The following is a 13,308-nucleotide window of genomic DNA, read 5'->3' as shown; positions in this document are numbered from 1 at the left end:
TGAGTTCTTGGCTCAGGATATTTACAGGGGTTAGACAATGCTGTAATCTTTCACCTTTGCTGTTCGTAATTTACATGGATCATATGCTGGAAGGTATAAAGTGGCAGGGAGGGATTCAGTTATGTGGAATTGTAGTGAGCAGTCTGGCCTATGCTGACGACTTGGTCTTAATGGCAGATTGTGCCGAAAGCCTGCATTCTAATTTCTTGGAACTTGAAAATAGGTGCAATGAGTATGGTATGAAAATTAGTCTCTCGAAGACTAAATTGATGTCAGTAAGTAAGAAATTCAACAGAACTGAATGCCAGATTGGTGATACAAAGTTGGAACAGGTACAAAATTTTAAGTATTTAGGTTGTGTGTTCTCCCAGGATGGTAACAAAGTAAGTGAGATGGTATCAAGGTGTAGTAAAGCTAATGCAGTGAGCTCGCAGTTGCGATCAACAGTATTCTGTAAGAAGGAAGTCAGCTCCCAGACGAAACTATCTTTACATCGGTCTGTTTTCAGACCAACTTCGATTTATGGGAGTGAAATCTTGGTGGACTCAGGATATCTTATTCATAAGTTAGAAGTAACAGACATGAAAGTAGCGAGAATGATTGCTGATACAAATAGGTGGGAACAATGGCAGGAGGATACTCGGAACCAGGAGATAAAGGCTAAGTTAGGAATGAACTCAATGGATGAAGCTGTACGCATACACCGGCTTCGGTGTTTGGGCCGTGTGAGACGAATGGAAGTGGATAGATTGCCTAGGAGAATAATGGACTCTGTTATGGAGGGTCAGAGGAGTAGATGGAGACCAAGACGACAATGGTTAGACTCAGTTTCTAACGATTTAAAGATAAGACGTATAGAACTAAATGCGTCCATAGCACTAGTTGCAAATAGAGGATTGTAGCGATGTTTAGTAAAGTCACAGAGGCTTGCAGACTGAACGCTGAAAGGCATAACGGTCTATAGTGAAAATGTATATATGTATGTATGTTTCTAAAATAAATAAACATGTATTTTTTGTTTTTGGAAAATCTACTTAAGGAGAGGGGTTAAAAAGGACTGAAAGGGAGGTTTAATTATTTTTATTAGTATACTGATATCTCAAAAACTGAAGATGTTCGGACGTGAAAATTGGTATTTAGAATTTTTTTAAAGAGAAACAAGTATTCTTTTGTTTTCGGAAATCCACTTAAGGGGGTGAAAGGATTTAAAAGTTATTTGTAATATTTGTATATCAAAAAATCTAAAGATGTTACAGACATGGAAACTGGTGTTTTGAATCTCCTTTAAAATAAAGAAACAAGCACGTTTTTTTTTACCGACAATCCACTTATGGGGGTTAAGAGAATTGAAAAGGTGGGTGAATTTTTAAAATGAGCATCGGTGTATATACAGTATATGTCAAAATCTTAACATGTTACAGACGTAAAACTTGGTATTTTGGAGTCCATTAAAAATACAAGAACACGTAATTTGTTTCTTTTCGGAATAGGCACTGAACGGGGTGAGGGGAAGAAATGAAAAATGAGTTGAATTATTTTTAGGAGGATACTTATATCTATAAACTGAAGATGTTAAAGACATGAAAATTAGGGTTTGGAATCTCCTTTAAAAGTAAAGGAACAAGTATATTTTTGTAAAACGGGTTGAATTATTTTTAATGGGATACTTATATCTCAAAAATAAATAAACCTGTACTTTTTTGTTAATTGTTTCGAAAGAAGACTGTTTATCGTAGGTACATGGTCATCTTAGCCCCAAAAGGCAATACCAAAAATGTGGTTTCCAAAGAGTTTCTGGGGAAAATGGATTTAGGTTTCGGTGAGCTTTTATACTTGGGATTTTCAGATAATGTTTTAGTACAGCACCGAGGAATGTTTTCTTTTACCACATTACGAAATCCACGCAAGCGAAGGCGCGGTTAACAGCTAGTAAGAGTAAATAATAGAAGAGTCTCGACAATTCCAAGAGTGAAGGAATAGGCAAATGAAAGGAGAGCCACGAAGATACTCCCCGAGCCTTGCAAACCTAATATGGTCGGGGTAAGGAAACAACAAGAGTTGGGCTTGCAAAGTGGTGGTCTTTATTGTTTTATTATTAAGAAATGCACACAAGTTGTGTGTAAATGTTACATAAGTTACATAAGTTTTGGCGATACATTTTATACCCCGCATTTTGATTGTACATATTTTAATTAAACACAAAAGTCTACCAGGGGTATTACTAGTTTTTTAACTCAAGTGGTCATGTGGAAACGATCACAAAATTGATCGCGCAACTCACGTATACAGTTATTCCCGCGATCGTGAAAACGCTTGTTCTTGCATACTTTGTGGTGGCACCCATGCACAGCTATTGAGGTCACCAGGTGTCGGAGGTCCTGATTCGTGTTGGCCCATGATCTATTTACTATGGCTACTGTAGTATAACAGTCCAGCCAAATTTCTCTTCGTTTCTTTTGTCTTTCAAGGAGCAGTTTATTCGAGCTGTCGGTAGATGGGAGTCTCATACGCAGTTCTTCTATAAAGAACGCTTCTCTCGCGAGTTCGTACACTAGCCTCGACTTTGTGTGTTTCGAAACACCTAGAGCGGCTTTCAAGAATCTTGATTTAACTGCTTCCAAAGTCATTAGATCTTTTAGACTTAACTTATCCCAAATAATATCTATTCCGTATGTTGCGATGGGAACTATGTTTGCGTGGAATAAGGCCATAGCGGTTGTTAATGATGATCTGGATAATTCTTTGATGTCAAAAATTGCTTTTGTGGCAGATGATGCACGGGATTTCACGTTATTCTGAAAGATTTGGCGGTGGTTTGCGGAGTCACTCCCAGGTATTTGAAGCTGTTGACTGTCACAAGAGGTTTCGGTCATAGATATATCCTGTCCTCCGCAGCTTCTTGACCTCCGTAACGGAATTTCATCTGTACAGTTTTTTCGGTGTTAATTTCCATTTTGTTTACCTGTGCCCAATTTTCAAGTTGGCTTATGGCTCTTTTGCAGGTTGTAGGTGGAATTCGATCCAATGACCATGTCGTCCGCATAAATGTACACTTTTATATCTTCCGTCTCTTGTCTAATCATCTGTACAACATCGTATGTGGCTACATTGAAGAGTAGGGGGCTTAATGGGTCTCCCTGTAGGATGCCGTTGGCCCGAGTTATTGTTTTCTATGTGGTTACGCCATCTGTGATCTGAATGAAATTGGTTGTCATCATGTTGTGCATCAGTGCAGTGAGCTTATCTTTTCCTGTTGTTGTTTCCAGCTTTGAGATTAGGATACGTCTGTTTACTGTATACAAACAGTATCTTATATATCATAAATTAAGTTGTTAATGGCGTGAAGAGTGTTGCTGCCTTTTCGGAAACCGAATTCTTCCGGAATCCTGTGTTCTACTTCCATTTAAGTTCGCTTTGTGATAATGCGTGTGAGTATCTTCAATATGCATTTTTCCAGGGCAATTCTCCTGTATGAGTTTGAGTCCAATTGATTGCCTTTCCCCTTAAATAGTATCTTAATTGTCGAGATCCTCCAGATTTCTGGTATGTTGCCCTCTTCGCATAAGTTCAACATAATGTGACTGCTTCAAGTAATAAGCTAACTGAGCCTTTGATATGTTCATTACATATACCGTCGGGACCTGGCGCCTTCTTGTTTTTTGGAGATGTTATTGTCTCGTATACCTCTTCTGTCGTGAAAGTTTGAGTTTTCGCTAGGCATGTCTTCACATTGATCGATTCCGGAAGAATTCGGTTTCCGAAAAGGCAGCAACACTCTTCACGCCATTAACAACTTAATTTATGATATATAAGATACTGTTGGCTTTATCAATGTTGTGAATGTTGTTGAAATGTTTTTCCCAAACTGTTATGTCTATTTTGCAATTGCTCTGAGTACAAGTAGGCAACCAGCCTCTATTAGCATTTTCCTCTATTTCATTAGAACCAATCAAAAAGAAAAAAATAGAAGGAATCTGAAATACGAAAAATTAAAGTATCTTCTGAAGAAACGCAAGGCTACGAAGGGCATGAAAATGAAAGAGCCCTTACTCCTCGAATGCTCGAATACCCCTGGGGTCGCTTTTAGTCACCTCTTACGACAGGCTGGAGATACTGTGGGTGCATTCTACCACACCTAATGCCTCCCAGAAGGTTGAGGTTAGAATCCCGGTCTACGCTAGCTTGAGATTTACATCTCAAAAATCACGTAGCGTGAGGACGGACAATCGGCCTTAAACCCTCGGTCATACCACAACGGTCGTGTGTGGCTCCAGTGACCGCAGACATAACTGGTACAAGCTAAAGAAAATTTGTCCGGTTCTTTGGTTGAATTGTCAACTTCGAGACCTTCGGTTCTGAGACTCCCAGGTATGATTCCCAGTGGAGTCGCGGATTTCAGTCCCGCATGGGTAATTCCTCAGACTCGGGGGCTGGGTGTTTGTATTTGTCTCAATACTCTTCAGATACACGCAAGTCATAACACTACCAACTACCACAAAAATACGCAATAGTGAGTGCATCCCTCCACATATTGTTGGAGTCAGAAAGGGTATCGCCGTGAAACAAGTCCAGGAACATGTTCGCCACAGTTCGCGCCCACTACCCTACCACAGTGTGGGAATAGGGGTGGTGTTTTTTGTTTTAAGAGGAAGTACAACTGCGTGACCATCCTCTGTAAAAAATGGAAGGTATCTGACACTTCAGAAATGAGGGTATCGGCTAAAGGAAGACAACTGCCACGAAGGGCGTGAAAATAGGCCGCGAGTCCTCTAATACCGTCGGAGTCGGAAAAGAACAGGAGTTGACCAAAAGAGGTCGCATAGGATAGATGAAAGTGAGGAGCCTGGTACAAGTAATTGAAAGCAATACCTGGACACAGCTAAGGACGCCGTGATCGTCAACCCACGCTCAGAAGTCAACAGTTCCTGGGGCCCTTTTAGTTGCTTCTTAGACAGGCAGGGGACACCGTGGGTGTTATTCTACTTCCCCCATCCACAGGGGTATCCAGAGCGGTAAAAGGATTATTATTGAAATGGAATGGCGTATGGCTTTTAGTGCCGGGAGTGTCCGAGGACAAGTTCGGTTCGCCAGATGCAGGTCTTTTTATTTGACACCCGTAGGTGACCTGCGCGTCCTGATGAAGATGAAATGATGATGAAGACAACAGATACACCCAGCCCCCGTTCCGGAGAAATTAACAAATCATGGTTAAAATTCCCGATCCTGCCTGGAATCGAACCCGGGACCCCTGTGACCAAAGGCCAGCACGCTAACCATTTAGCCATGGAGCCGGACATTATTATTATTATTATTATTATTATTATTATTATTATTATTATTATTATTATTCCCAGTTAAATTATAACATCCAGTGCTTTGGTTGAACAGTCTGGGTGCTGGCTTTGGGATCAGAGTGCCCGGGATTTGATTCCCAGTTGGGCCAGTGATTATAATCGTATCCGGTTATTTCCTCTAGTTCGAAGGTTGGGTAATTGAGTTCGTTTAAGTACACATCTTGAAATACATACAATGCATTTCACAACAAATCCACATAGAAACGAGCAATAGTAATTACAACTCTCCATGTAGGGTTGGCATCGGAAAGGACATCCGACCGTAAAACTAGGGCAATTACATTGAAAGTGCCGAATTGGTGAACCATTAGGAAGAAGAAGAAAAAGAGTTAACTCATTACCTTAATCTCCCCCTCTTCGCTGGCTGGATTTATGACCCGAAATCTTGTTATGCCTGAATAGCTTTGCACCAAGATGTGTTGTAAGTTGTTCCTGCTATAATGACAAATGTGGTAAAGTCTCCTGTAGCAAGCAGCTCGTAATGTACACAAAATTCGTCCGTATTTATCCTAATGGGACGCTGATACATCCCAATAAACTCAACTTCCATATGACATGCAGCAACAGCTGGAATTAAATGCAGCGAAAATGATCACTGGAGAGTTAATATTGCAGTGTATACTTCACAGCTGTTCGCTTCATTACGTCCTTTACGAAGCGAACGAGTGTGAAAACTACATCCCGCCTCCGTCCGATATCGCTCCCTCAAATATGTACATCAAGATGTGAAGAAGAAGAGGAGCAGGAGGAATGAGAGAATGTAGAGAGAACCGAGAACGGGAACTAAAGCGGGGAAATGAAATATAGAATGCTTTGGCATTCCACCGAACTTCAATTTAGATCTGACTCATATCACAAGAATTCTGATGTACTCCGGCGGCAATTTACCGCCTGATTAGCCACGTAGGTGTCACAAGCTTCTCGTAAAAATGTGCGTCTTCGTGATGAATTTCTAGACGTCGGAGAATTAAATGGATTCGTCTTAATTGACGGAACTTCTCCATTAAAACGAATATACAGATAATCGAAAAGAGAAATCCACCCCTTTCCTTTAGGGATTTTTGAAAACTCTCACAATATCCTCCTTATTTCAATTACAAGATTGATATTTAAATCAGTAGTATCTTGGGAGGCGTGGTTAAAGTTCAGACAGACTGAAAGAGCTAAAAGAACCGAGCAAGTTTGCTACGCGGTAAGAGCCGCACAGATGTGAGTTTGTGTTCGGGAGATAGTAGGTTCGATTATGCTTGTTGTTTTAAAAGGCCTAACATCGAAGGTCATCGGCCCAAAGTAGGTTCGAACCGCTCTGTCGACAGCTCTGAAGATGGTTTTCCGTGGTTTCCCATTTTCACACCAGGCAAATGCTGGGGCTGTACTTCAATTAAGGCCACAGCCGCTTCCTTTCCACTCCTAACCCTTTCCTGCCCCATCATCGCCGTAACAACTATCTGAGTGGGTGCGACGCAAAGCCAATTGTAAAAATAAACTGGAGGGTTACATAAGTGTGAATACTGACACACCGTAAGTTTCAGTACTCCTATCATTTACTGTACTGCAATGCGCACTGAAATAAATACTGAATTACAGGTACAGTATAATTATGTAGCTGAACGTACGTTGCCTTTGATGATTTCTCGCCTAGTATTCATGTTCATCGCATGGCCTCAACTTACCATTTTTTTATTTTTCAATTTACTCTACTAGATGACAGAGTAAATGGGATCACTGTTGGGCAATCTGTTAATTTTGTCATGTGAACACCAGATGATCCGCCAAAGATATTTTACATGCGGAAATCGTACGAAATGGAGCGTCGAGTGGATTATTTTCACCCCTAAAATATCCGACTACCTCTACTGGGTACTCTCGAACTTGTCCGGTTCCATAGCTAAATGGTTAGCTTGCTGGTCACAGATGATGGTGGTGATTATTGTTTTAAGAGGAAGTAACTCTCGGCAACCATCCTCAATATAAAACTAATCAGAGAGAAAAAATGGAAGGGATCCGACACTTAGAAAAATGAAGATTTTGGCCAAAGGAAGACGAGGGCCACGAAGGGCGTGAAAATGAAATACTCCCTAGCCCTCAATACATAATAATGTCGGGGTAGGAAAAGAACAATAGTTGACCAAGGGAGGCCGGATATTATGGATGTAAGTAAGGAGTCAGGCAGATGTAAGTGGAAGCAATGCCAGGACTCAGCTAAAAATCCCATGGTCGCCAACCCATGCTCCCAGGTTCAGAGCTTCTGGAGCCCCTTTCAGTCGCCTCCTACGACAGGGGTCCTGGGATGTAGAACCTATTCTGGTATTTGTATATAAGTATGAAGTTTAGAATATACGTCTGGCAATTTCCCCTTATAAGAAATACCATAAAACAACATCAAAGATCACGGAACGTAGATTTAGTAATTTTACTACAGTGATTATCTAGAGACATTAACTGAATTACTCCAACACATAGTATTTATCTGTCCTTACTAACAAGTACTGCGAACTGATCTCCGTTCTGGATTTACCTCGATTTTGCTAGGATCCGAGCCCTAAGAAACTACGAGAACAGTCAAGAAATTTAATTTGTTGAAAGCAGCACAGAACATCCGAGTAGGGAATGAGATGCTCCAGGCAACTGACGGCTTTGAAGTAACATTTACCAACATCTTGTGTTCCAGGAGTAGTATATAAACCAAGGCAAAACCGTTGTAGGTTCACGGTATCCTCTGCCTGTCTTAGGCCACTCAAAGTGGGACCAAGGGCTCTGTACTTGGCAGCGTAGTTTGGTGACAACAGTTCATCTAGCTTAGTCTTGCTATGTATCTCAGAAAGACTGTCTTAGTGGTTTTCCCAACTGAAGTCAACATAGATCTTTAGAATGACGTCACCGGGCGAGTTGGCCGTACGCGTAGAGGCGCGCGGCTGTGAGCTCCATCCGGGAGATAGTAGGTTCGAATCCCACTATCGGCAGCCCTGAAAATGGTTTTCCGTGGTTTCCCATTTTCACACCAGGCAAATGCTGGGGCTGTACCTTAATTAAGGCCACGGCCGCTTCCTTCCAACTCCTAGGCCTTTCCTACCCCATCGTCGCCATAAGACCTATCTGTGTCGGTGCGACGTAAAGCCCCTAGCAAAAAAAATTGAATGACGTCAGTAGGAATGGTGCGATTAAAATCAATGTAGTCATATAAAATACTCGATCAAATGAAAAACCGCACATTTTCTCACTTTTAATGAGTAGTACTGAGCTGCCAATCTAACAGTCCAAAGTTCCAGGCCGCAGACAGCCGTGAACACTCCTCTGCCATTATTTCGTTAAATGCGCACACTGCACATTCCAATCAGTGCCTCAGAATAGGAATCGAATAGCTGGAATGCTGTGATGAACTAGTGTGTTACGTACCAGTAGTATCAGAAAATTTATGAACCAGACGGAAGGAATGACATGCTAAAGAAGAGAGAGATCTAACGCCCCAGCTACTTCCCGCCAATATTCAGATAGGCTATTGTACTCGGTACGCAGCAGTATTAATATATAGATCGGAGATAAGTGGGAGCAGAAGATACAAATCACATCGCAACAAACAATGGTCAATTTAATGTTATTGTGATTATATTTACGAGCTTTCTATTTTGCAGGCCTTCACAACTTCTTTCCTCTCGATTAGGCCTATGTGATATTGGGTATAAATTATTTATAGCATAGACTGTAGTTCCTTATTCCCCGACTTTATATACCTATTTGCATTAAATTATCTTTACCCATTTTCTCGTGGCTCGGCGTTGATATGGACTTAGCAGCAAAAATCCAAATTCATTAATATCTCTGTTATCATAGCCGGTACGGTAAAAAGTTATAGGACATAAATTATCGGAAATTTCACACTATATAACTTTAGTTATGTATTATTTATCGATACGATCCCTAATAACATAAATATTTGAGAATTAAATTTTAGGCCTACTCCTAAACTACCATTTTACAAAGCGTGAATAAAATTATTTATGGCCTAGATTGTAGCGACTTATTCCTCGAACTTACATACCAATTTTCATAAAATGCTCTTCAGCCGTTTTCCCGTGATGCGCGTAAATGCATACATACATACATACATACATACATACTGAACCCATGACCTTTGTGCATTAAGAACATTATGCATAATGTAACAATTAAATTAAAAGTTGGATTCTTGATAGCATGGATTTGACACGTGACGAGGGGGTGATTACCTTCGGTCCCACGCTCTGGGGTATGTGACGTCAACCACACGTGTCGACGGCGGAAGAATCTCCAGTCATTTTTATGAACTATTTCAAAGCGCGTGTACACGGCGTGACCACGCCAAGTCAAAAAAATATAGTGCCTATCAAAGGAGGTCAATCATCTCACAAATCGAACCCGTAAAATTTTTAAATGTCCATGAACACTACCGCCAGAAATGTAGCAAGCATGTAGTCACCTTCAAAACTCCTGAAATTACAGTTTAGGTAAGTCAGAAAATTTATAAAATTTTTCTTGGCGGCAAAGGGAGAGATCCGAAGAGAGGGGTAACTGCTATAAATATGAAGGGACGCCATGACGAAGCTTCCTTCTCCGGCATTTGTGATACAAAGCGGACGAAAAATTGTTGAGCTGCTCTGCGAAATCAAACCAACGAAAGTAGACTGAGTTCAACTGCAGATTTTAGCCATTGCGTCTAAGTCTTGACTCCATGAGGAGATAGTTTTCTTGAGTGAAATAACTGTACTAGATAGGACGGTCAAAGTACTGAAATATTCTAATGTGATTAAGTAATTCGTGTGCGGGAATAATTATAATCCATCGTGTGCGCTCCGCAAACAAGTGAAGGGTATTTCTTTTTTTTTATGCTTTATTCCAGGAAACCTGAAGAAACATAATGAGATGTACAGCCATGAATGTAAAGATGGCTAAATAAAATGCCAGGGTCACAGGTGAGCCCTAAGACGAATACTGGCGTGACGACATGAGGTAGGTGGCTTTCCATCTTACTACCTCTTATATCTCGTCTCGTGACTTCTAAAAGTGTATTTGCATGGGGATATACGACGCAGTGGTCGCCCTACTAAGTTTTGTAAATGTGAGAGTACGACTAAAAGAGTCATTTGTTTTATTTCCCAATTGGATAAAATTTTGAAGTCTTGCGAGTGTCGTATAATGTTCTAAAAGTTATTGAATAGGGTTCTGAAGTGATATCACGTCCAATGTAGATCGTCATCCGTGTGAGTGTACTGCCTGTATTTTGTGATGTCGAAGTAAGATGTTCATTCGATGTAATATTCTTCTGTCTGCAATTTGACGTTAATAATAATAATCCATGGTCACTCATTTTCAATCGAGTGGAAGCGCGCTGTCGGGTGAGAGCCAAGGGTGATGAATTTGGTCACGGAGAGAAACGTTCTTTTTTAATGCCCATTTTAAACTGTGTCTGACTGACAATAAAAAGGATCTAGTAGAATGTTTCAGTCATTTCTCGTAAAAATCAAGTTATTAAATACGATATCATTTATGCGAAGTTATTCATGATTAATGCATTGTGCGATATTAGACGTCGGGATTTCTAGTGAGGATTTTATTCCAGTTCTTTGTCGATGATAATTGTGGAGCTGGGAAACAGAGGTTAGTTTTGTGAATCAGGTTGGACCTGTCATTGAAGCCGGGACACGGAAGCCCGAGGAATGTTTTATATGAGTTGAGATGAGATGTGCGAATCAGGTTAGAGTCCTGTCATTGAAGCCGGGATATGATAGCCCGAGGAATATTTTATAATGTTGGGAATGGAAAGAAATTCATAGAAATCCATAGCGGTATCAATTGCCGACGCGTATAATTAGTGTGGGCATCTTGAAGCATAATCTGTGCATTTTGTTGGTTAGAATATCGTATTTGTTTAATTATGTCGGCAGAGTTTAAAGGGAGCATTTTGAGAAGTCAGTCAGGTAGAACGAACCGGGTGGTTTATGTAACTGCCAAGCGAGCATGGGGTGAGGGACCTCAGCTATGATAGCGGGAAAGGAGTGGACTTGAGATTGTACTGTAATTCTCGGCCAGGGGATACGTTAAAATGCTGGATTTAGTTGAAAATTCATAGCCGGTAATGATCTAAGTATTGTGAAATACTGTAATTGAGGACGTAATGAACATTTGAAACCATGAACTTTGAGTATAAGGAACAGAGTAACCAAATTTAGGGTTGTCCAAAATATAGAGCGATGGTCGTGATTGATCGGTTTGTCTGTGAGGGGTGTGCAAAATTCATAATGGTAATGACGAGATATGACATCGTAATTATATGGCGAGTTGTTTGGTTTGTACGTAGATTATTAGGATATCCAAGTGTTAATAACGGTTAGGACTAGATTAGAATTTTAAAGTGTGATATCACGAGACGAGATATATAGCTGGACATGAATGATGTAACAAATTCTTTTCCAGCCAGATAAACATCGCAATATTGAATTCACATCACAGCTGCGTAGAAAGTTGTGAAGAAACCAGAGTCCGCGGAAATAAAATTTACTGTTCTTTAACATTTCGATAAATCATTTAAATTTATTAAATTATTAAATTCAGTGAAACCACATTTTGAAATAACTTTAATCAAGCGAATAACTTGGAGATGCATTCTGGAAATTTAATTTGTTGTCCGGGGAATATTAAAAAATAAAGTAAAGATAAAAGGGACATATCCGAAGGAAATGGATTTTTCTGCCACAAAGTTTGTGAGCATTGCTGTTGTTGTAATTATTGAACTTTGATTGATTGAGCAGTGAATGTGCTGGGGATAGTAAAGTGGAACTTTGGTCATCAACCGATGTAACTTAATTGTGTTTAGCCTTCAGCTTAGAAACTTGGATGGTCAGGGGGTCATCAACCTCAGTGACTTAGATTAGGGCCATATGCCATTGTAGCATCATTTCCTTGCGGTCATCATCCACAATGACTTTAAAGTAACTTAGAAGATTAGATGTCGGTCCATGACGTAGACGCAGGTCACATCGATTCAATTAAGGGTCCATGCCGTAGAACCACTGTGTGGCACACACCGATTGGACGGCCTTAATTATAACCAGAGTCCAGAGTTCGTGTTACGAGGGCTGGACCATAACGAATCACTATGATGGTACATGTGGTCTCACATGGAAGCCGAATTTAAGGATTTCCAGACTTTCCTTTCTTAAATGATTAATAATTGAGACAATGGTTTCTAGTAAGAATGTCCATCAGGCAGTTACGTTAAAGTCTCACTCCAGTGTTCTGACCATTATGTAAAAATGATTGTGGTGTCCAGTGGACACAATTGACTTCTATGATACCATTGACATGCTTCAGAATTTTCCTGAATAAATAGGAATCTTTTAAACAGACCTTTCATTCCGGTAGATAGATTAGAATTAATGAACCCTACCTTTACCTCAGCAAGTGACGAAGAACCCGAAACGACCCAAGAGACAGATCTCATGAACTTTGCTGATAGGTAAGGAAGGTAGGTATCCCTCAATATGGACCTAAAGGGTACAATACATACATACATACATACATACATACATACATACATACATACATACTGAACACATAATTCTACTTTGCTGAAATTTCAACTATAAGATGGAGTGCATCCATATTTTTATTGCAAGCTCATCTCGCATTCTGTGGCGTGACAACCCCAGAGGGAAGCGGCCCACCAATTCGAACGAGGTCGGTAAGTTTCGGGAGACCTCGAGTAATTAATAATGAAATTCTGAATAATAACCCTCATTGCGGGAGATTTCGGCACTGTCATTAACAAAGAAATAAGTAATTAAGAAGTTTGGGAAATATCTGAGGAAACTAAAATCCACAGGATTGAATAATGTATAATTAGGCTCGGAAAGAAGTTGAAATCTATGTTGGCCGTGAGGGAAACACGTGTCAAGGACATAGAGTAAAATGCACGGGA

Source organism: Anabrus simplex, chromosome 6 (genome assembly GCF_040414725.1).
Source record: "Anabrus simplex isolate iqAnaSimp1 chromosome 6, ASM4041472v1, whole genome shotgun sequence".
Classification (NCBI taxonomy): domain Eukaryota; kingdom Metazoa; phylum Arthropoda; class Insecta; order Orthoptera; family Tettigoniidae; genus Anabrus; species Anabrus simplex.
The sequence above is the reverse complement of the archived record's forward strand: the minus strand, read 5'-3'. Positions refer to the sequence as shown.